This window comes from Procambarus clarkii, chromosome 52, assembly GCF_040958095.1.
Source record: "Procambarus clarkii isolate CNS0578487 chromosome 52, FALCON_Pclarkii_2.0, whole genome shotgun sequence".
In the NCBI taxonomy this organism is placed as follows: Eukaryota; Metazoa; Arthropoda; class Malacostraca; order Decapoda; family Cambaridae; genus Procambarus; species Procambarus clarkii.
Genome location: NC_091201.1, coordinates 1,945,940 through 1,970,547, shown reverse-complemented (window position 1 = coordinate 1,970,547; position 24,608 = coordinate 1,945,940). Strand labels below are relative to the sequence as shown.

Below are 24,608 nucleotides of genomic sequence, written 5' to 3'. Positions count from 1 at the left end.
TTTCTCCCTCTTACTCTCCCATCTAACTCCTGTTACTTTTTTCCCTCCTGTCACACACTCTCCACTTCCTCCTCATTCCATCTTGCTTTTTCAACCTGTCTTTCACTCTCCTTGCCAACATTTCTCCTCTAATATACACGTCCCCCCCACACACTCCTCTCCCTCCCACCTTCCCTCTCCCACACCTACCTCTCCCACACCCCCTTCCTACCTCTCCCTCCCACCTTCCCTCTCCCACACCTACCTCTCCCCCCCCCTTCCCTCTCCCTCTTCCCTCTCCCATACTGCCATGTGAGCTTGGCTCGTCCCGTGCCTCGGGAACACCTCGTGGCAGCTGTTCCACCTCACACACGCCCAAGATTTAGCATCAATATTACTACCATTTTCTTGTCGTGGCTGCCTCGCTCGGCGTAGCAAAATGTGCCTTTGATGTGGGAGAGCGATAGTTGGGTGGGAGAGCGGGGCGGGCATACCGCACCAGCTTGTGGCATGCTGGGAGAGTGGGCTGGGATCGAGGCTCGGGTAGTGAGAGCCGTTGGCCGCGTAATGTACAAACTGCATTGTTTACGTCGGGTATTAAAAGCGCGCGTCACCTTTTACAACAAGTTATGGACGTGTGTTTGTGTTTCGTCAGTGTACTGACGAAACACATGTGTATGTTAAGGTGTTGCGCGTTGTGTGAAAGAGAAGGGAAGGGAAGGAATTATTTAACATTCTAACCCTATCTTGAGGTTATCTTGAGATGATTTCGGTCCTTAGCGTCCCCGCGGCCCGGTCCTCGACCAGGCCCACCCCCCCCCTCTTTTTGTTCCATACCACCCAGGAAGCAGCCCGTAGCAGCTGTCTAACTCCCAGGTACCTATTTACTGCTAGGTGAACAGGTGCATCAGGGTGATTGTGCTTCAAGAGAAAGGGCCTTCTTTGTCTCGTCAACCTATTTCTAAAACGTGTCAGATGCTGAAGTATCAGTGTCGACCTGTGTTGAGTGTGCAAGTCTGGCAAGAATTATTGAAATAGGCAATAGTGTAATTGTGTGTGCGTGTACGCGCGTGTGCGCGCGCGTGCGTGCGTGTGTGTGTGTGTGTGTGTGTGTGTGTGTGTGTGTGTGTGTGTGTGTGTGTGTGTGTGTGTGTGTGTGTGTGTGTGTGTGAAGGGGGGGGGGAGGGTTGCATAATGTTGCAGGCTCCCGCCAACTGCCAAGAATTTCCGGGTTGCAGTATAGTGGTTGTACTAGACCGGAAGTAGCGCACTCTTCCCCCCCTCCCCCCCTCATTTGAGATGCACCTGGGCATCGCAGTACCCCTCAAGGGGGGTGGGGGTGGGGGGGGGGTAAACACATGCTGTACTTAAATATTGAAATTGATCCTCTATGTGAATGGTGCAAGGGGGGGGGGGGAAGGGGGGGTTGATGGATTTCGTGTTCCCAGCCGCCCACGCATTAATCCATGTGTGTGTGGGGGGGTGTAGGGGGAGGAGGGGGAGATGTGTTGGGGGTGTAGGGGGAGGAGGGGGAGATGTGTGGGGGGGTGGGGGGGGGCAGGTGTGTGTGTGTGGGGGTTCAGATAGAGTTGACACAGTTGGATCTCTCTCCCCAGCCCGTTCTCCTGAGCATTGCCAACCTCACAAAACTGGTATGTTAAAGTGCCTCAACCTAACCTACCCGAGGACCTACCAACAGAAAACGGGACATTCACCACATTAGTCTTTTTTTTTTTTTGCCCTTCGGGAAATTATTCGTCAAAATGGGATGTAAAACAGGTTGGTCTCCGGCTCTGTAACCACAGCTCTAAGTCATCCTCACACCTCATCCTCACACTTCATCCTCACACTTCATCCTCACACCTCATCCTCATACCTCATCCTCATACCTCAGGCTCCACACCCTCATACCTCAGGCTCCTCACACACTCACACTTCGCTTCCAGTATTATTAAACACGCATAGCGAGCCACGATTCCCAGAATCGGTTCCGTCCCCCCCCCCCCCGCGGCCCGGTCCCCGACCAGGCCTCCTGGTTGCTGGACTGGTCAACCAGGCTGTTGTTGGACGCGGCTCCTCGCAGCCTGACGTATGAGTCACAGCCTGACGTATGAGTCAGGTTGACTCACAGCCTGGTGAAGCCGAACCTTTATCTTTAATGAAGTGTATAAAGTTTAAGAGGGTAAGATTCAGGAGTGTTCGTGCTTCACCAACGAGCATGGTAACTACCGTTATGCTGCACGGTCGTTACGGTGGTGGTTGGCTTACTGTGTTGTGGTGGTTTATGGTTGTTTAGTGGGGGGGGGGGGGAGACCATGGAGGCAGTGTATACACACCCTCACGTGCCCAGTACTGGTCCCCTCACGTGCCCAGTACTGGTCCCCTCGCGTGCCCAGTACTGGTCCCCTCACGTGCCCAGTACTGGTCCCCTCACGTGCCCAGTACTGGTCCCCCTCACGTGCCCAGTACTGGTCCCCCTCACGTGCCCAGTACTGGTCCCCCTCACGTGCCCAGTACTGGTCCCCCTCACGTGCCCAGTACTGGTCCCGCTCACGTGCCCAGTACTGGTCCCCCTCACGTGCCCAGTACTGGTCCCCTCGCGTGCCCAGTACTGGTCCCCTCGCGTGCCCAGTACTGGTCCCCCTCACGTGCCCAGTACTGGTCCCCTCGCGTGCCCAGTACTGGTCCCCTCGCGTGCCCAGTACTGGTCCCCTCGCGTGCCCAGTACTGGTCCCCTCGCGTGCCCAGTACTGGTCCCCTCGCGTGCCCAGTACTGGTCCCCTCGCGTGCCCAGTACTGGTCCCCTCGCGTGCCCAGTACTGGTCCCCTCGCGTGCCCAGTACTGGTCCCCTCGCGTGCCCAGTACTGGTCCCCTCGCGTGCCCAGTACTGGTCCCCTCGCGTGCCCAGTACTGGTCCCCTCGCGTGCCCAGTACTGGTCCCCTCACGTGCCCAGTACTGGTCCCCTCACGTGCCCAGTACTGCTCCCCCCTCACGTGCCCAGTACTCCTCCCCCCCTCACGTGCCCAGTACTCCTCCCCTCACATGTTGCCTCTGGCGCTACCTTACCCCAGACTTGGATAATTCAATGTTTACCTAATTTAATGGTATGACAGACTGATGAGGGGGAGAACCCGACGTGTTTACTGTTGGGTCCTTGTTTACCTTGGTGAGGGGGGGGGGGAGGGGGGCAGCTGGGGCAGCCATCACAGACCTGCGTACTCAAGCTTTGGCTCGGGGGGGCCCCAGCTCGGGCGGGGGGCACACAGCTGAGGTAGGGGGCACACATCTGAGGTAGGGGGCACACATCTGAGGTAGGGGGCACACAGCTGAGGTAGGGGGCACACAGCTGAGGTAGGGGGCACACAGCTGAGGTAGGGGGCACACAGCTGAGGTAGGGGGCACACAGCTGAGGTAGGGGGCACACAGCTGAGGTAGGGGGCACACAGCTGAGGTAGGGGGCACACAGCTGAGGTAGGGGGCACACAGCTGAGGTAGGGGGCACACAGCTGAGGTAGGGGGCACACAGCTGAGGTAGGGGGCACACAGCTGAGGTAGGGGGCACACAGCTGAGGTAGGGGGCACACAGCTGAGGTAGGGGGCACACAGCTGAGGTAGGGGGCACACAGCTGAGGTAGGGGGCACACAGCTGAGGTAGGGGGCACACATCTGAGGTAGGGGGCACACAGCTGAGGTAGGGGGCACACAGCTGAGGTAGGGGGCACACAGCTGAGGTAGGGGGCACACAGCTGAGGTAGGGGGCACACAGCTGAGGTAGGGGGCACACAGCTGAGGTAGGGGGCACACAGCTGAGGTAGGGGGCACACAGCTGAGGTAGGGGGCACACATCTGAGGTAGGGGGCACACATCTGAGGTAGGGGGCACACAGCTGAGGTAGGGGGCACACAGCTGAGGTAGGGGGCACACAGCTGAGGTAGGGGGCACACAGCTGAGGTTATAGCAACTCAGCCCAACGCTCCACAGGGCGGCTGGGGGGGGGGACTCTGGCACTCCCTACTGAAATATGGTGATTTATATCAGTAAATAAAATAGTACGATGGTGAATCACCGTACCGAGAAGACCTGTGAAACAGCGGGAGACACTTAAGACGGTTTCACAAACAGCAAAAGTCCCTGGCAAGGAATACGTTAAAGTATTGGAGCAGTGTAAGTAGGAGTGTGTGGGGAGGTGTCGGGGTGTAGAGGGATCAGGCAGTTGAATATTTAGAGTGGTACCGGGCGATGAAGTAACGTGGGACGGGTGTAGACAGGCTGTTTGTTGACAGGAGGGGAGCCTTTTCCACCCTCGGGGAGGGAGGGAAGGCCGAGCACTCGAACCACAACCTGGTTTTTGTGGTGTTAGACCGTATATAAGGCGACGATGAATGACGTAACTGGTTCAAGGAGGCTGGTTGAGGCTTAAGTATCATAACAGCATATAACTCAATAGTTTGATCGGAGATTCGGACTCGGGGCCTCAAGAGTACGAGACCCTCTCTGTTCTATCGTCGATTTTCCGGTGGTGTAAGTGAGTGAAATGTTGGTACCCGCATCACCGTGGAATGCATTAGGCTCATCGGCAAGTTTGTTATCTTGATACGTAACGCACGTCAATATTAGAGTGGTTGTAAGGCGGTGTTCCGCGAGGCCTCGATATCATTTTCCGAGCTCTCCGGTGTAGGTTAGTTGGGCGGGTACTGAGAGGCACTTCTAGAGGCTGTCTAGGTGATGGTCGAGAGGGGACAGTGTTCGTGAAGCAGCGTGTGTAGAGAGTACCTTCATCACTTATCACTAGTTTACTGTTGAGTGTAACACAGTACACAGGTACTCTACAGGTACACAAACACCACTGCATGTGCTCCTCTTCCCCCCCCCCCCCCCACACATACACATACAAGCCCTGCCTCTACAACCCTGCCTCCACAACCCTGCCTCCACAACCCTGCCTCTAGTTACGCCAGCCTCATCCTGTGCATGCTAAGTCGAGGGGAACCTGCCATGACAGCCTCAATCTCTGGAAGACTAATATGTGAAGATAAGCGACTTAAAGATGAACTTACTGAACCAGGGGCCAGATTCACGAAGCAGTTACGCAAGCACGTACGAGCCTGTCCATCTTTTTTCAATCTTTGGCGGCTTTGTTTACAATTATTAAACAGATTATGAGCTGCAAAGCACCAGGAGGCTGTTTATAACAATAACAACAGTTGATTGGCAAGTTTTCATGCTGGTACACTGTTTAATAAATGTAACCAAAGCAGTCAAAGATTGAGGAAAGATGTACACGTTCGTAAGTACTTGCATAACTGCTTCGTGAATCTGGTCCCCCTGGTTACGGTGCGATGGGCAGAGCAATCACAATTACTCTAATTGCAAACGACATTAGTTATAAATCATTCAGTGGTCATTTACTGTGGCTTACTGGAAAATCATGTTAATTAGTTACTAGTTAGACGGTGAGAGGTGAAGGTTGGCAGTGTGTGTCAGCATCTCTGGCACACTGGCACTCTTGCCTGCAACTTAGTGCCACAATGGACATTGTATTATTGAGCAGAATAAGTCACATTAATGTAACTGAAACGACGAATCCAATATTCAGGGACGACGTTTCAGTCTGCCCTGAACCCTTGTGTGGCGACGTTTCGGGTCCTGAATCCTTGATCGAAACGTCGTCATTTAATGTGTGGGTTGAGTTATTTTGTATAGAACTTGATGAGCAGCTTCCCAGTGTGAGGATAGTGGTGATGGTAGTGTCCCCTCGGTGGTTACTTCCCTAGTGCCATGTTGCGCTCGTGTGTGTGTGTGTGTGTAGGTCTGCCACCCCCTGGTTACTGGTAGTGAGTGTGTGGGTGTCCCCCCCCCCCTGGCTGTGTCACTGTCCCCCCCCTGGCAGTGTCACTGTCCCCCCCCTGGCAGTGTCACTGTCCCCCCTGGCTCAGTCACTGTCCCCCCCCCTGGTTCAGTCACTGCCCCCCCCTGGTTCAGTCACTGCCCCCCCCCTGGTTCAGTCACTGCCCCCCTCTGATTCAGTCACTGCCCCCCCCCTGGCTCAGTCACTGCCCCCCCCCTGGCTCAGTCACTGCCCCCCCCTGGCTCAGTCACTGCCCCCCCCCCTGGCTCAGTCACTGCCCCCCCCTGGCTCAGTCACTGCCCCCCCCTGGCTCAGTCACTGCCCCCCCCCTGGCTCAGTCACTGCCCCCCCCCCTGGCTCAGTCACTGCCCCCCCCCCCCTGGCTCAGTCACTGTCCCCCCCCCTGGTTCAGTCACTGCCCCCCCCTGGTTCAGTCACTGCCCCCCCCCCCCCTGGTTCAGTCACTGCCCCCCCCTGGTCCAGTCACTGCCCCCCCCTGGTTCAGTCACTGCCCCCCCCCTGGTTCAGTCACTGCCCCCCCCTGGTTCAGTCACTGCCCCCCCCCTGGCTCAGTCACTGCCCCCCCCCCCTGGTTCAGTCACTGCCCTCGACGTCACTGTGTATAACCAGAATGTACTTTGATCTATCTATTCCTAAATGTAGGCTGACCAATTTTTCCCAGTTTAGTACATATATATATTTTTTACATAGGCCTAGGTGACATCAGTTTGTCATCACATGAAATCGTTTTTCCATGCGGTGTTGACTATGATCAAGTTATTACCTGAAGACTTTTGTAGCATAGAAATACAACTTTTTTTTTGTATTAACTACGTTAACGTGGATTCACATGCTTTTGAAGTATTACTGTGTCTTAGATTTTTGTCCTGTAGTCCTCCTTCTTATTCTCAAAGTTACCTTCACTTTCCTCCGACTCGCATCTTCCTCTGGGACTAGCTGCCTGCCTTCCTGTGGTGTCTTCTGCCTCTGTGGCCGTGTGCCGGGGACCCCTTGGAGGCTGTGGTAACCTGCTGTGGCCCATGAAGCGGTCTCTGGCTTGGCTTCAACCTGTCCCCATCCTTAGCCCTACCTTCCATTTTCCATAGATCTACTCCTTTCCTGAGAGCTGCCTCCTGTTTGATCTACCTGTTCCTCTCCTTAGATCTACCTGCCTCTTCCCTCGTGCTCCATTCTTCCCTCCCTGTCTTAGACCCTCTTAGAATTTAAATGGTTTTCTCCTCGTGCATCAAGCCAACCTCAATAGCCCTTTGCTGCTTGCTAAAGTTGGGCTTGCTCCTTCTAACTGGGGCTGGGATTAGTAGCTTCAGAGGTACCTTGAACCATGCCCTGTTTTTTCCACTGTACGTAATTTTTCCAACAGTGTTTCCCCCGAATTGCCGAAACTGACTCCAATTTTCTCTTAGTGTAAAATGCCCTTTGACCCAATTTTAACTACCCTTAAACCTCCCCAAAGCCGGGAACCTGATCACAATGTTTGAGGATCAGGTAAACTGTCCTCAGGTCTCCTCAATTTCCTGTAGTTGACCCCCTTGAAGGTGCCATTGACCCCTTGAAGGTGCCATTGACCCCTTGAAGGTGCCATTGACCCCTTGAAGGTGCCATTGACCCCTTGAAGGTGCCATTGACCCCTTGAAGGTGCCATTGACCCCTTGAAGGTGCCATTGACCCCTTGAAGGTGCCATTGACCCCTTGAAGGTGCCATTGACCCCTTGAAGGTGCCATTGACCCCTTGAAGGTGCCATTGACCCCTTGAAGGTGCCATTGACCCCTTGAAGGTGCCATTGACCCCTTGAAGGTGCCATTGACCCCTTGAAGGTGCCATTGACCCCTTGAAGGTGCCATTGACCCCTTGAAGGTGCCATTGACCCCTTGAAGGTGCCATTGACCCCTTGAAGGTGCCATTGACCCCTTGAAGGTGCCATTGACCCCTTGAAGGTGCCATTGACCCCTTGAAGGTGCCATAGACCCCTTGAAGGTGCCATAGACCCCTTGAAGGTGCCATAGACCCCTTGAAGGTGCCATAGACCCCTTGAAGGTGCCATAGACCCCTTGAAGGTGCCATAGACCCCTTGAAGGTGCCATTGGCCCCTTGAAGGTGCCATAGACCCTATCCTTAATGTTGCCCTCACCTGCCGGCCTAGCTTTTTCCTGATGGTGCCCAGTGACCTTTGTACCTACCCTTATCCTGACCTGTAGGCAAGCTGACCCTCTGAAGACGCCCGTCGCCCTTAACCTTGCCCTTACCTGTAGCTTTAGCGGATACAGTTGAGCCGGCCTTCGTGTCCGACCCCCCTCATGCCCCCCTCATGCCCCCCTCATGCCCTCATGCCCTCCTCACGACGGCCGGCTGAAGCTTGTTGAGGGTGAGCGTCTGTGTGCTTGGGCTGGTGGGCTGATCGCTGCCAAGTCTTGGGCTGTGTAGGGCTGTCGGCTCCTTCCTTGCTGCTGCTACCTCACACCCGCCTCCACCCTGCCCGCCCGCCCGCCGCCCACCCCACACCCGCCTCCACCCTGCCCGCCCGCCCGCCGCCCACCCCTCACCCGCCTCCACCCTGCCCGCCCGCCCGCCGCCCACCCCTCACCCGCCTCCACCCTGCCCGCCCGCCCGCCGCCCACCCTCCACACTACCTCCCGATGCTGAGAATGAGTAGTAGAATGGGCGCAGTGCCACGCCCGCTGCCGCCCTCATGCCCCTGGGCCCGCTATGCTCCCCCTGGGCATGCTGGGACACGTGCCGTGGTAACCACCATCGCCTAGGGACAGCCCATGCCCCTAGCCACACGCCCCTGGCTCCGCTCCCACCTCTTCGCTCCTGACGGAAGATGGTTTTTTTCAAGTTAGAACCTTTTGTGTGCTTATTGCCTTTTAGTATTAGTTTGACGGGTAGTTGAAGTGCGCGGCGGAGTGGCGGCCGTGTGGGCGTGTGGCGGAGGAGGCGTGCGGCGGTGGAGGCGTGCGTGCGTGGCGTGCGGCCGCCATTGTAGTGCCCCGCCCTGGTTCACCATGTGACGTCGTCCTCTCTCTTGCAGACCCCTACCCGGAGAGTGCCTGCCACCTCACCTGACACTCCAGCCAGACAACAGCTTGCTTCTTTGATCCAACACCTGGCAGCCAGCCACCTTGACCACCATACGCTCGCTTACAAACCGTCCTCGACAAATTGTGGTTACCGCTTACTCCCGAGGCTTTTGCTGCTGTGTGGGCTTGTCTCTGTGTCGGTGTAGCGGGGAATGAGGATACCAGAGTGAGCAAAAGCGCGCACCCCCGGACTGACCACCCGTCACCTTACCAACCCCCTCACTACACATCTCCAGCACCGTCGCCGCCTGCTGAACCACTCCTGCTGCTGCTGCTGCCGCTGCTGCTGCTACCGCTTCCACCGCCGCCGCCGCCGCCGCTGCTCAAGCGTTCCTTTGAAGGCGTGGTGAGACTCCGCTCGGAGTCTCGACTAGAGGCGAGCTGGATCCTTCGGCCGCCGCCGCCGCCGCAGCTGCGCACAGCGCTCCACCCTACAGTGCTATGGTGAGCGCTGGGGTGCCCAACATGGCAATGGTCAACGTCAACAACTTTTTGAACGTGAAGGACTCCCGCTGGCTGCAGCTGGAAGTGTGCCGAGAGTTCCAGAGGAACAAGTGCACGCGACCAGACACAGAGTGCAAGTTCGCACACCCGCCACCCAACGTCGAAGTCCAGAACGGACGCGTGACGGCGTGCTACGACTCTATTAAGGTAAGTTGCACTTCTCACTCCACCATCCATGCCAACTCTTCATACTCCACGAGTTGCTGGGGAAAATGTCTAGTTTTAGCGTAATTGTTCATAATGCTAAGAAGTAACTGGCCCAGCCAGCTAACGCACAAGTTGTTACTTCCACGCAACTTTGCGTCAAAGTAACAACCGTTGTGGGTTGTGAGTGTGAAGGGAAACGCCTGTTATCAGAGCCCCCTTGAACACTATATCTGGAACATTGAGTAAACAACTCCATATATGTTGGCATGGATGCTGATGCTTTGTTTGATTCATTTGCAGGTAATTATGTTTTATGTACAGGAAACACTTTCATGCATAGTTGTAACATGTTCTGGCAACACTGGCGGGGACAGGCAACCTCGCTCCTGCAACCTTAACCAGTCACCGTCATGTCCCACATGTCCACATAGTCTCGTGTGCTTGCAAGGCTAAATAAGCAGCAGGGATGTAAGGAAGCCCTCGTGCCCTGTGCGGCCCGTCAACAAGTGGGCAGAAAGTAATAGTTGTGGAAGCCGCCTCCATCCATAACTTCAAGGCCAGGCACGATAAGACCTATCAAAATCCTCAGATTAGGCAAAATTGTAATTAATTTTGTCAATAAAGATGTTAATAATAATAAGGCACGATAAGGAATTTGAACGTCAGAATAGTTTGTAACGCAACTGGCACTAAAGGGTCAGTAGCCGAGGCCTGAACAACTACACCTCACTTACACATACCCACATAAGTACTTGTAGATTGTACTTACACAAGTACTTGTGAATGAGCTGTAAGTTATTCCCAGAGTTCCTGCTGCGTCTCCAGCTTGTAGCGCGGCGTCTTGTTGCTCTTTACATCTAGAATTCTAAGACTACAAAAAACTGAAATGTGGAATTATCAAAAACATAAAATGAATTTCGTAACTAAAGCAGAAATGTAAAGTTTTCCACTACAATGGTAAAGTTAAAGCGAAAATATCCTGGGTTATTCTGAGACGAATATTTTGTAGGGAAGCAACAGTAGAGTTCTCTGGTGCATGACTGTACCGTCACACACACCAGGAACTGTACCGTCACACACCAGGAACTGTACCGTCACCAGGAACTGTACCATCACCAGGAACTGTACCATCACACACACACGCTATGATCTCCATTACCCTGATTTTCACGTGAGAGGTACACAGCGCTATATGAGAGAGGAAGTCCAATAGCCCGAGAAATGTTTTAGACACAGGCAGAAACAGAGGGAGAAACAGACAGGCAGAAACGTGGCAGGAGTACGGATTGAGAGGGGGAAATGCCCAAGACTGGACTACGGTTCGTCATCAAGCCCCACATACTACACCCCCCAACTACACAGCGACTACCACACTCCCCAACTACACAGCGACTACCACACTCCCCAACTACACAGCGACTACCACACTCCCCAGTATCACTTCCAAAACTGGACAAACCATTGCCACAACAACACCCTGGGTCAGGGTAGAGAGGAGGGAGAACTACCAAAACCTTCCAGAAGTGACACACAATATGGACAATCATTCATATTTGCAAACATTCAAGGTTTAAAGCCAAAGTCAAGAAATAAAGTTAAGTTCATAAATGGCCTCCAATTAGTCAAACTCAATATTTGGGGCATTCACGAAACTCATACAAAAGATTACACGGATGGTGAAATCTGGATTCCAAATTATAATTTATATGGATGTGACAGAGAAAATAGGTCAAATGGAGGAGTAGGTCTGTATATTAAAGAAGACCTGGTATGCACGGAGCTACTAAACTCAACTAATGAGGTGGTAGAGGTACTTGGAATTAAGGTAGAAAAAATAAACCTAATTATTATTCTAATATATAAACCTCCAGATACAACGGTTGAGGAATTCAGAGAGCAGATGCACAAAATAGAGAACATCCTTGATAACCTGGCAAACCCAGCTCCAGATATTATCTTCCTTGGAGATTTCAGTTTATCAAGTCTAAGATGGAGAACGGTAAACACAAATATCATAGCAGGGAATGACCCGAGAAATGACCAACCACAGGCTTTTAAGATTCTGTGACAAATTTTCGCTCAACAGATCACAGAACCAACTAGGAACGAAAACACACTAGACTTGGTATACACAAACAATGATGAACTAATCAGAGACATTACAATCTCAGATACTTCATACTTAGACCATAAGCTCATTGAAGTGCGAACTAGCATAAATTACTAGTCTCCGTGGTGTAGTGGTAAGACACTCGCCTGGCGTTCCGCGAGTGCTATGTCATGGGTTCGTATCCTGGCCGGGGAGGATTTACTGGGCGCAAATCCTTAACTGTAGCCTCTGTTTAACGCAACAGTAAAATGTGTACTTGGATGAAAAAACGATTCTTCGCGGCGGGGATCGTATTCCAGGGACCATAGGATTAAGGACTTGCCCGAAACGCTACGCGTACTAGTGGCTGTACAAGAATGTAACAACTCTTGTATATATCTATTAAAAAAAAAAAAAAAAAAAAAAAAAACGGTACTAGGTCTAAGAGACCCAACAAGCGAGGAGGAGTATTCGATCAATTTAATTTCAACAATAAGATCGACTGGGAGAAAATAAATGTAGACCTTGCAACTATTCAATGGGAGACGGTTTTAAGCGACCAAACTTCCACACAGGGAACTCAACTGACGGCTGAAACCTACAAGGTCTGCTTGAAGCACGTGCCTGTGAGGAGGGGCAGAAAGAGGACCACGTTAGAAAGAGAACGCAGACGATGCTTAGGCAGACACGACTATCACAAGAAAGGAAAATAAACCTAAACAGGGAGATCGAAGAAATAGAACAAACGTTGAAGCGATCATACGAGTCTGAGGAAATGGAACTGGAACAGAAAGCTGTACAAGAGATAAAGAAAAATTCGAAATATTTTTTCACATACGCAAAATCCAAAACCTCCACCAGTATTGGACCTTTAATTACAACTGAAGATACGTACACAGAGGGCAACAAAGAAATTAGTGAAATTCTAAGAAGCCAGTATGAGGCTATGTTTAGCACACCAATAAACAACATGAAAGTTGACGACCCAGACAGCTTCTTTATGAATGACATTCAAGCTGCAGATAATATAACGGATATTACTACAAACTCGGAAGACTTTGAAAGAGAAATTGACAACATGCCTATGCACTCAGCTCCTGGGCCTGACTCATGGAATTCAATATTCATTAAGAAATGTAAAGTACCAGTAGCGCGAGCACTCGGCGTAATATGGAGAAAGAGTCTGGTAGTAAGGTGATCAAGGGGGGTAGTAAAGCCTTGGCAAAAAATTATAGACCAGTTGCACTAACATCACACATAATATAAGTTTTTGAACAAGTGAATAGGAATCAACTTTCTAGTTTTATGGAAAATAATGAACTACACAACCCAGGACAACATGGATTTAGAGCGGGAAGATCCTGTCTGTCACAGTTACTCAACCACTATGACAAAATCACAGAAGCCCTAGAAGAAAAGCAAAATGCAGATGTTGTATACACAGACTTTGCAAAGGCGTTCGACAAATGTGACCATGGGACGATAGCACACAAAATGAGGTCAGTGGGAATAACTGGTAAAGTAGGACGCTGGATACTCAATTTCCTGTCGAACAGAACACAAAGAGTAACAGTCAATCAGATAAAATCGAGTCCAAGCACAGTCAAAAGCTCTGTACCTCAAGGTACAGTCCTTGCACCGCTACTGTTTCTTATTCTCATATCAGAAATAGACAAAAATACAAGTCACAGCTTCGTGTCATCCTTTGCAGATGACACGAAAATTAGCATGAAAATTACCTCTGCGAAAGACATTGAAAAACTACAAGCAGATATCAACAAAGTTTTCGGTTGGGCAGCAGAAAATAATTCCAGGTACTCAGGTACGGCAAAAATGAGGATTCTGAAACATAATACAGGGTACAAAACACAATCGAATCTGCTCATAGTAGGAAAACAGGATGTCATGGATTTGGGAATAATGATGTCTGACGACCTAACGTTTAGGGAGCATAACCAAGCAAATATTGCGGCAGCCAGAAAAATGATCAGATGGATTACGAGAACTTTCAAATCCAGGGATCCCATCACAATGGTTGTACTCTTCAAGTCACTTGTGTTGTCCCGTCTTGAGTATTGCTCAGTACTCGCTTCCCCCTTCAGAGCAGGAGAGATTGCTGAAATAGAGGGATTACAGAGAACATATACGGCACTCATAGACGCGATAATGCACCTAAATTATTGGGATCGTCTCACAGCTCTCCAAATGTACTCACTAGAAAGGAGACGAGAGAGATACCAAATAATATACACATGGAAAATACTGGAGAGCCAGGTCCCAAATCTACACAGTAAAATAACAACATACTGGAGTGAACGATATGGAAGAAAATGCAGAATAGAACCAGTGAAGAGCAGAGGTGCCATAGGCAATAAGAGAACACTGTATAAACATCAGAGGTCCGCGGTTGTTCAACGTCCTCCCAGCGAGCATAAGAAATATTGCTGGAACAACCGTGTACATCTTCAAGAGGACACTAGATAGTTTCCTCCAAGGAGTGCCGGACCAACCGGGCTGTGGTGGGTATGTGGGCCTGCGGGCCGCTCCAAGCAACAGCCTGGTGGACCAACCGGACTGTGGTGGGTATGTGGGCCTGCGGGCCGCTCCAAGCAACAGCCTGGTTGACCAACCGGGCTATGGTGGGTATGTGGGCCTGCGGGCCGCTCCAAGCAACAGCCTGGTGGACCAACCGGGCTGTGGTGGGTATGTGGGCCTGCGGGCCGCTCCAAGCAACAGCCTGGTGGACCAAACTCTCCCAAGTCATGGTCCTCGGGTCCGTCACCACTGGAGGGGCCCTCACCAGTGCGGTATTCTCCCTTTATCAGCGGAGAGCCATGTCATTAGAGGGCCCCCACCAACAGGGGACCCTTGGCACTAGAGGGCCCCCACCAACAGGGGACCCTTGGCACTAGAGGGCCCCCACCAACAGGGGACCCTTGGCACTAGAGGGGCCCCCACCAACAGGGGACCTTTGGTACTAGAGGGCCCCCACCAACAGGGGACCCTTGGCACTAGAGGGCCCCCACCAACAGGGGACCCTTGGTACTAGAGGGCCCCCACCAACAGGGGACCCTTGGTACTAGAGGGCCCCCACCAACAGGGGGACCCTTGGTACTAGAGGGCCCCCACCAACAGGGGACCCTTGGCACTAGAGGGCCCCCACCAACAGGGGGACCCTTGGCACTAGAGGGCCCCCACCAACAGGGGACCCTTGGCAATAAGAGGGCCCCCACCAACAGGGGACCCTTGGCACTAGAGGGCCCCCACCAACAGGGGGACCCTTGGCACTAGAGGGCCCCCACCAACAGAGGGCCCTTGGCACTAGAGGGCCCCCACCAACAGGGGGACCCTTGGCACTAGAGGGCCCCCACCAACAGAGGGCCCTTGGCACTAGAGGGCCCCCCCATTAACACAGGGCCCTTGGCACTAGAGAGCCCCCACCAACAGAGGCCCTTGGCACTAGAGGGGCCCCACTAACAGGGGGACCCTTGGCACTAGAGGGCCCCCACCAACAGGGGATTCTTGGCACTAGAGGGGCCCCCACCAACAGGGGACCCTTGGCACTAGAGGGGCCCCCACCAACAGAGGACCCTTGGCACTAGAGGGCCCACACCAACAGGGGACCCTTGGCACTAGAGGGCCCCCACCAACAGGGGACCCTTGGTACTAGAGGGCCCCCACCAACAGGGGACCCTTGGTACTAGAGGGCCCCCACCAACAGAGGGCCCTTGGCACTAGAGGGCCCCCACCAACAGAGGGCCCTTGGCACTAGAGAGCCCCCACCAACAGAGGCCCTTGGCACTAGAGGGGCCCCACCAACAGGGGGACCCTTGGCACTAGAGGGCCCCCCCCACCAACAGAGGGCCCTTGGCACTAGAGGGGCCCTCCCACCAACAGAGGGCCCTTGGCACTAGAGGGGTCCTCCCACCAACAGAGGGCCCTTGGCACTAGAGGGGTCCTCCCACCAACAGAGGGCCCTTGGCACTAGAGGGGCCCCACCAACAGGGGGACCCTTGGCACTAGAGGGCCCCCACCAACAGGGGACCGTTGCCGCTCGTGTGGTCAAATAACTCATCTTACCGTTGTAGATGCTGGTGACACTCTTTAGGGATCGCTAATGGGTAAACAGTCGCATCAGGTGAAAGAAAAACATTGACCAAACTGTTCAGGTGTGCCGCCGTAACTAAACTTGGGGCCCTTTGACTCCACCTCCTCCATCTCCCTCACTGGTGGAGCAGGCCGCCACCCATCTCCCTCACTGGTGGAGCAGGCCGCCACCCATCTCCAACACTGGTGGAGCAGGCCGCCACCCATCTCCCTCACTGGTGGAGCAGGCCGCCACCCATCTCCCTCACTGGTGGAGCAGGCCGCCACCCATCTCCCTCACTGGTGGAGCAGGCCGCCACCCACCTCCCTCACTGGTGGAGCAGGCTGCCACCCATCTCCCTCACTGGTGGAGCAGGCCGCCACCCATCTCCAACACTGGTGGAGCAGGCCGCCACCCATCTCCAACACTGGTGGAGCAGGCCGCCACCCATCTCCAACACTGGTGGAGCAGGCCGCCACCCATCTCCAACACTGGTGGAGCAGGCCGCCACCCATCTCCCTCACTGGTGGAGCAGGCCGCCACCCATCTCCAACACTGGTGGAGCAGGCCGCCACCCATCTCCCTCACTGGTGGAGCAGGCCGCCACCCATCTCCAACACTGGTGGAGCAGGCCGCCACCCATCTCCAACACTGGTGGAGCAGGCCGCCACCCATCTCCCTCACTGGTGGAGCAGGCCGCCACCCATCTCCAACACTGGTGGAGCAGGCCGCCACCCATCTCCAACACTGGTGGAGCAGGCCGCCACCCATCTCCAACACTGGTGGAGCAGGCCGCCACCCATCTCCAACACTGGTGGAGCAGGCCGCCACCCATCTCCAACACTGGTGGAGCAGGCCGCCACCCATCTCCAACACTGGTGGAGCAGGCCGCCACCCATCTCCCTCACTGGTGGAGCAGGCCGCCACCCATCTCCAACACTGGTGGAGCAGGCCGCCACCCATCTCCAACACTGGTGGAGCAGGCCGCCACCCATCTCCAACACTGGTGGAGCAGGCCGCCACCCATCTCCCTCACTGGTGGAGCAGGCCGCCACCCATCTCCAACACTGGTGGAGCAGGCCGCCACCCATCTCCAACACTGGTGGAGCAGGCCGCCACCCATCTCCAACACTGGTGGAGCAGGCCGCCACCCATCTCCCTCACTGGTGGAGCAGGCCGCCACCCATCTCCAACACTGGTGGAGCAGGCCGCCACCCATCTCCAACACTGGTGGAGCAGGCCGCCACCCATCTCCCTCACTGGTGGAGCAGGCCGCCACCCATCTCCAACACTGGTGGAGCAGGCCGCCACCCATCTCCAACACTGGTGGAGCAGGCCGCCACCCATCTCCAACACTGGTGGAGCAGGCCGCCACCCATCTCCAACACTGGTGGAGCAGGCCGCCACCCATCTCCAACACACCACCGCCCCTCACTCTGGCCAAATTTAGTTTGGACTGCACAGTATTGGGTGCGTTTTCTCGACTTTATTGTGGGAGAAATGTGGGGGTGTTGTGTGGGAGCCGTGTTGTCTCACTGTGGGAGCCGTGTTGTCTCACTGTGGGAGCCGTGTTGTCACACTGTGGGAGCCGTGTTGTCACACTGTGGGAGCCGTGTTGTCTCACTGTGGGAGCCGTGTTGTCACACTGTGGGAGCCGTGTTGTCACACTGTGGGAGCCGTGTTGTCACACTGTGGGAGCCGTGTTGTCACACTGTGGGAGCCGTGTTGTCACACTGTGGGAGCCGTGTTGTCTCACTGTGGGAGCCGTGTTGTCACACTGTGGGAGCCGTGTTGTCACATTGTGGGAGCCATGTTGTCACACTGTGGGAGCCGTGTTGTCTCACTGTGGGAGCCGTGTTGTCACACTGTGGGAGCCGTGTTGTCACACTGTGGGAGCCGTGTTGTCTCACGGTGGGAGCCGTGTTGTCTCACTGTGGGGGAACATGGGGAGAGGAGGTAGTGGGGAATGAGATAAGAGAAGGTGGAGGAAATGAGTGAGGGGGGGGGGGGTGAGAGGCATTTTTTTTAACACAGACGTGGCCAGACATTTACAATGCTAACCAGCATATATACATTTTCTTCTGTCCTCCATGGACAGGGTTAGAGAAGTGTTAAACATACAGTTCAAGGGTTTATTGAACACTCAACCACAGAAGGTGATTCAGTGCTTTTAAAATGCTAATCTAACCTACGTACGTAAATACATAGATACACAGATTTACGTATGCCCTACATAAAGTGTTAGATGTGTCTTTTGCATAGTGTCATTAATGTACATTCACAAAGGTGAAATGTAATTCTGATCAGCTTCCATATATACTTTATACCCATACATATACATACACACACACACACACACATACATACATATATACACACATGCATTCACATACATTTGTCTCATTTACTCTGATAGGGTGAGATAGCTGATAGAGAAACTAGTGTGCAATTAAGCACTTAATCACTGAAGGTGATGAAGGTGCTTTTACAAGCTCAGGTTATATAGTTACATCATATATATATTCATTGTATAAATGATATATTACATGGTCAATCTTGGATACAAGTCCAATATATCAAGTGTTCCAGTACTCATATAGTAATTACACAGTTCAGCATACCTTAGCCCAGGAGGGCGAAAGTCAGTCAGTATTGGACACTCTACAATATAATGTTCAAGAGAGTGCATGTTTTCTCTTTCACAAAGTTGACACGTTGTGTATTCGACATTTGGGTTTTGAGAAAGCTGCCAGATACGTCTATATCCCAGGCGTATTCTGGCCACTATAACATCACATTGCTGGGTTCTTGTTCTATTAGTCCCATATGTGAATGCCTCCTCACGATATCTATCATAATATTTAATGCTACAACTTTCAGGTCTTTGTGAATTTGTTAGGGGAGGTAGTGAGGGGCGAGTGTGGCGGGTGGGGGGGGGTGTACTCACCTAGTTGTGCTTGCGGTGGTTGAGCTCTGGCTCTTTGGCCCCGCCTGGTATATGTCAATCAACTGGTATACTTTGGCTCTTTCTCCGAGAGAGAAATCTTGTGCACATTCAATCCACACATTTGAATGTGTGTGTGTGTGTGTGTGTGTGTGTGTGTATGTATGGAGTCTCCCTCCACCACATCACTTTCTAACTTAGAAGTGGGAGAGAGTGAGGGGAGTGGGGGGGTAGAGAGTGAGGGGAGTGGGGGGTAGAGAGTGAGGGGAGTGGGGGGTAGAGAGTGAGGGGAGTGGGGGGTAGAGAGTGAGGGGAGTGGGGGGTAGAGAGTGAGGGGAGTGGGGGGTAGAGAGTGAGGGGAGTGGGGGGTAGAGAGTGAGGGGAGTGGGGGTAGAGAGTGAGGGGAGTGGGGGAGAGTGTGAGGGGAGTGGGGGTAGAGAGTGAGGGGAGTGGGGGTAGAGAGTGAGGGGAGTGGGGGTAGAGAGTGAGGGGAGTGGGGGTAGAGAGTGAGGGGAGTGGGGGTAGAGAGTGAGGGGAGTGGGGGTAGAGAGTGAGGGGAGTGTGAGAGAGAGTGAGGGGAGTGGGGGTAGAGAGTGAGGGGAGTGTGAGAGTGAGGGGAGTGGGGGTAGAGTGAGGGGAGTGGGGGTAGAGAGTGAGGGGAGTGTGAGAGAGAGTGAGGGGAGTGGGGGAGAGAGTGAGGGGAGTGGGGGTAGAGTGAGGGGAGTGGGGGTAGAGAGTGAGGGGAGTGGGGGTAGAGAGTGAGGGGAGTGGGGGTAGAGAGTGAGGGGAGTGGGGGTAGAGAGTGAGGGGAGTGTGAGAGAGAGTGAGGGGAGTGGGGTAGAGAGTGAGGGGAGTGGGGTAGAGAGTGAGGGGAGTGGGGGTAGAGTGAGGGGAGTGGGGGTAGTGAGGGGAGTGGGGGTAGAGAGTGAGGGGAGTGGGGGTAGAGAGTGAGGGGAGTGGGGGTAGAGAGTGAGGGGAGTGTGAGAGAGAGTGAGGGGAGTGGGGGTAGAGTGAGGGGAGTGGGGGTAGAGAGTGAGGGGAGTGTGAGAGAGAGTGAGGGGAGTGGGGGAGAGAGTGAGGGGAGTGGGGGAGAGAGTGAGGGGAGTGGGAGTGTGAGGGGAGTGGAAGAGAGAGTGAGGGGAGTGGGAGAGAGAGTGAGGGGAGTGGGAGAGTGTGAGGGGAGTGGAAGAGAGAGTGAGGGGAGTGGGAGAGTGTGAGGGGAGTGGAAGAGAGAGTGAGGGGAGTGGGAGAGAGAGTGAGGGGAGTGGAAGAGAGAGTGAGGGGAGTGGGGGGTAGAGAGTGAGGGGAGTGGGGGGTAGAGAGTGAGGGGAGTGGGGGGTAGAGAGTGAGGGGAGTGGGGGGTAGAGAGTGAAGGGAGTGGGGGGTAGAGAGTGAGGGGAGTGGGGGGTAGAGAATGAGGGGAGTGGGGGGTAGAGAGTGAGGGGAGTGGGGGGTAGAGAGTGAGGGGAGTGGGGGGTAGAGAGTGAGGGGAGTGGGGGTAGAGAGTGAGGGGAGTGGGGGTAGAGAGTGAGGGGAGTGGGGGTAGAGAGTGAGGGGAGTGGGGGAGAGAGTGAGGGGAGTGGGGGTAGAGAGTGAGGGGAGTGGGGGTAGAGAGTGAGGGGAGTGGGGGTAGAGTGAGGGGAGTGGGGGTAGAGAGTGAGGGAGTGGGGGTAGAGAGTGAGGGGAGTGGGGGTAGAGAGTGAGGGGAGTGGGGGTAGAGAGTGAGGGGAGTGGGGGTAGAGAGTGAGGGGAGTGGGGGTAGAGAGTGAGGGGAGTGGGGGGTAGAGAGTGAGGGGAGTGGGGGTAGAGAGTGAGGGGAGTGGGGGTAGAGAGTGAGGGGAGTGGGGGGTAGAGAGTGAGGGGAGTGGGGGAGAGAGTGAGGGGAGTGGGGGAGAGAGTGAGGGGAGTGGGAGAGTGTGAGGGGAGTGGAAGAGAGAGTGAGGGGAGTGGGAGAGTGTGAGGGGAGTGGAAGAGAGAGTGAGGGGAGTGGGGGAGAGAGTGAGGGGAGTGTGTGAGAGTGAGGGGAGTGTGTGAGAGTGAGGGAGTACAATATGTGACAACGATGACACAGACGAAGTTGATAATATCTAACAAGATCCCTACGCGTAGTCACGGCTAGACTCGCTTCACTAATCTTCGTGGTCCCTATCCACCACCCCGCTCCCCCCCTCCACGTCCCCCTGTCTGGCCCAGGGGGGGGGGGGTTACGATCCACCACCCGTCCCCCGTCTGGAGCAGGCATGATCACACCATTGGTCTGGCCAACAGGAATGCGACATTCCACCCCACCCTATGTCTGGACCAGTGTGGCGTGCCTCTCTCTCTCTCTCTCTCTCTCTCTCTGTGTCTGTGTCTGTCTGTCTGTCTCTGTCGAGTTGGGGGCCTTAAGAGCCCGGGTTCAATTTCCGGCCGAACCACAAACAAATATGCACTTTTTCAACTGATTCACCTGTTTACCTAGCAATAAATAGGTTACAGTTTCTACGGGCTGATTCCTGTGTGTGTGTGTGTGTGTGTGTGTGTGTGTGTGTGTGTGTGTGTGTGTGTGCGTGCGCGTGTGCGTGTGCGCGCGCTCACCTATTTGTGCTTGCGGGGATTGAGCTTTGGCTCCTTGGTCCTGCCTGTCAACCGTCAATCAACTGGGATTGACGGTGTGTTAAAGAAATGTATGTAGTAGACATAATAGAGGAAAAAATATATCATTAGAAAGGCGTGGTCCAAGAGCTAATAACTCGATTTTGCAGGCACAAATAGTAAATATATATATATATATGATAAATACACAGTGTCCTACAAGGTTATGTATTCGGACCTATCCTGTTTCTGATATACATAAATGATCTGTCTACAGTCTGAAACATGTGCCTTTGAGGAAAGCCAGAAAGAGGTCCAACGTAGGAGAACGCAGACGACACTACAAAAGAAGGAAAAAATAACGGAAATGCTTAAGCAGACACGACCTTCCATACAAAGAAGGAATAATTTAAACAGATTAAAGAAATCAAACATGAACTGAAACACTCATATTAGATTGTAGAAAGGCAACTAGAACAGAAAGCAATTCAATAAATAAAGAAAAACCCAAAATATTTCTTCATATATGCTAAATCAAAAGCAAAAACCACTGCCAGTATTGGACCTATTCATACTAGTGAAGGTTCACACACTGAGGATGACAAACTAGTGAAATCCTAAAAAAGCAGTATGAGGATATGTTTAGAACTCCAATAAACAGCATGAAAGTGGAAGATCCGGACAACTTTGTGTGGTATCCAAACCCTTGTAAATATAACTGATATCAACCCGAGCGTGGCAGATTTTGAAAGGGAAATTGCCAAGATGCCCATGCATTCAGCTCCGGGGCCAGACTCATTGAATACAATATAGATAAAGAACTGCAAAGTGCCGGTAGCACAGGCACTCAGTATAGTGTGGAGGAAGAGCTTGGACACGGGGGAGATACCAGATGCACTTAAAGCAGCAGACATAGCCCCTCTACACAAGGGAGGGAGCAAAGCATTGGCAAAGAATTATAGACCAGTTGCACTAACGTCCCACATAATAAAAGTATTTGAGAGGGTGATCAGGAGTCAGGTCACTAGATTCATGGAGACCAATGACCTTCACAACCCAGGCCAACATGGATTTAGAGCGGGAAGAAGAAAAACAGAATGCTAATGTGTTATACACAAACTTTGCAAAGGCATTCGACAAATGTGACCATGGAGAAATAGCACACAAAATGAGGTCAATGGGAATAACTGGTAAAGTAGGACGCTGGATACTAAATTTCCTGTCGAACAGAACACAGTCAATCAAATAAAATAGATTCCAAGCGCAGTTAAAAGCTCTGTACCTCAAGGTACAGTCCTTGCACCACTGCTGTTCCTTATTCTCATATCAGATATAGACAAAAATACAAGTCACAGCTTCGTGTCATCCTTTGCAGACGACACAAAAATCAGCATGAAAATTACCTCGGCTGAAGACACTGAAAAACTACAAGCAGATATTAATAAAGTTTTTGATTGGGCAGCAGAAAATATGATGTTTAACAGTGATAAATTCCAGGTACTCAGGTACGGTAAAAATGAGGACCTTAAACATAATACAGGGTACAAAACACAATCAGATGTACCCATAGTAGGAAAACAGCATGTCAATTATTTGAGAAAATTGATGTCCGACGTTTAGGGAGCATAACCTAAGAAATTGCGTCAGCCAGAAAAATGATTGGATGGATTACGAGAACTTTCAAATCCAGGGATCCCATCACAATGGTTGTACTCTTCAAGTCACTTGTGTTGTCCCGTCTTGAGTACTGCTCAGTACTCACTTCCCCCTTCAGAGCAGGAGAGATTGCTGAAATCGAGGGAAAACAGAGAACATATACGGCACGCATAGACGAGATAAAACACCTAAATTATTGGGACGTGTCAATAATTAATCCGTCAATCAATAATTATTGATAGAAACGTTATCCCTACAGACAAAAATCAGAAAATACAATTGACAATTTACTACAAAAAACAGAAAAACGGCCAACCTACTCATGAAAATCTCCCCAGACACCAAGCAGAACGCCTTGAAGGATACCAACGTCGTCTATGCCTTCACATATCCGCTTGGGGACTGTAAGCCCCAAAGAACTCAGTATATAGGCAAGACGACAACGTCTTTCTAGGCGATGAACTATGCACAAGCAACAGGACTCCATCAAGAAACACACAATCTCTTCCTACAACCAGACCATCACCAGAGAAGTCTTAACAAACAACACAGAAATCATCGATAAATACAGCGATAGCATGAGACTTGACATCAGCGAGGCACTACATATCAAAAAGTCAACACCAGCAATCAACAGCCAATTAATGCACAACTATATTCTACCCACTTCAAGACCTCGAACCAATATGGCAGCAGCAAGAGGAAGTATGGGTCAAAAGGCCTTTTGCAGTTACTTCCATTTTTATGTTCTCATATCCAAGTTATACCCATTGTTTCGTGTTCTGTCTTCTGTTTCACCTCACCCAAAACGAGTATAAGTATGAATATACTTTGTGTGTAAACTTATAACAGCTTGATGGTTAAATGCAAACTCAGAATACTGAGAAAAAAAAATTGTACCACTTACGGGCTATTCATGCCCGTGCCACCTCTTGGGTGGCTTAATCTTCATCAATCAGTGTGTAAACTAAGTCTTAGAAAATGTAATAAGGAATTACGAAACGCGTTCAGGCGTCAGACCAGGAATAAAAAGAATGAATTTTGGCGAGTTAGTTTATCAATTGTCCTCGACAGTGAAGAAGAACGTAAGAAATATTGAGAAGATTCGTGTTAGAATTATTAATCTTACCCTTTCCGTCATATTCAACAACATATGTTTACAAGAAAGATTGCTACCAAAATTTTCTAATATATATATATATATATATATATATATATATATATATATATATATATATATATATATATATATATATATATATATATAATATATATATATATATATATATAATGTTGACCAGACCCCACACACTAGAAGGTGAAAGGACGACGACGTTTCGGCCCGTCCTGGACCATTCTCAAGTCGATTGTACATTCTCGCAATCGACTTGAGAATGGTCCAGGACGGACCGAAACGTCGTCGTCCTTTCACCTTCTAGTGTGTGGTCTGGTGAACATACTTTAGCCACGTTATTGTGACTCACCGCCTGCGTGTGTGTGTGTGATATATATATATATATATATATATATATATATATATATATATATATATATATATATATATATATATATATAATTTATTTATTATGTATTTTACAATGTTTAAAAACGCTGGGTGATCTCTCCTTATAATCAACAAAACGATAATGGTAATAATTTGTATTATACAGTATAAAGTA

The 24,608-nt window shown here is 51.9% G+C and overlaps 1 protein-coding gene across 1 annotated transcript in view; it reads left to right on the top strand.

Annotated features, from left to right (window-relative positions):
* LOC123763716 (muscleblind-like protein 1) overlaps positions 1–24,608 on the top strand; it is a 274,770-nt gene that overhangs the window by 45,173 nt on the left and 204,989 nt on the right. Inside the window, exon 2 of the mRNA XM_069304185.1 lies at positions 8,880–9,659. The gene's annotated coding sequence lies outside the window, so the exon portion shown is untranslated. The remainder of the gene's footprint in view (positions 1–8,879; positions 9,660–24,608) is intronic.